This window comes from Calidris pugnax, unplaced genomic scaffold, assembly GCF_001431845.1.
Source record: "Calidris pugnax isolate Ruff unplaced genomic scaffold, ASM143184v1 scaffold147, whole genome shotgun sequence".
In the NCBI taxonomy this organism is placed as follows: domain Eukaryota; kingdom Metazoa; phylum Chordata; class Aves; order Charadriiformes; family Scolopacidae; genus Calidris; species Calidris pugnax.
Window position 1 is genome coordinate 5,978,172 of NW_015092359.1, and position 422 is coordinate 5,978,593.

Genomic DNA, 422 nt, shown 5'->3' on the forward strand with positions numbered 1-422 from the left:
GGGACACCCCTGCAGCCCTGGGGTTGTCCCTCATCCCACGTACCCCACGCCAACGGCTCCCCCATGCCCAGGCTCCCACGGAGGTGTGAATGTTTGGAGGAGCAGACACAGGGGCATTGAGCGGGGCCGTGAAACGCAGCAGTGTCTGCCACGCTCCCGGTCGGCACCACCGAGCTGCCAGCGTCCAGGAGCTGCCGGGACACCAGCCAGGGCAGGAATAAGTAACACCACTGTGGTTCCCCAGACTGTGTAAACAAATACCTGCTCAACCCAGCTTCCCACCCGAGCTCTGCCGGCTGGCATCGGGGGGACACCCCTCCCTACGAGAGGAGATAACACCACCTCCCCACCTACCGGGCAGGGGAAAGGTGTTCAATTATTCCTATATAATCCAGGTATTCTGGGGATGAAACAGCAGGAAA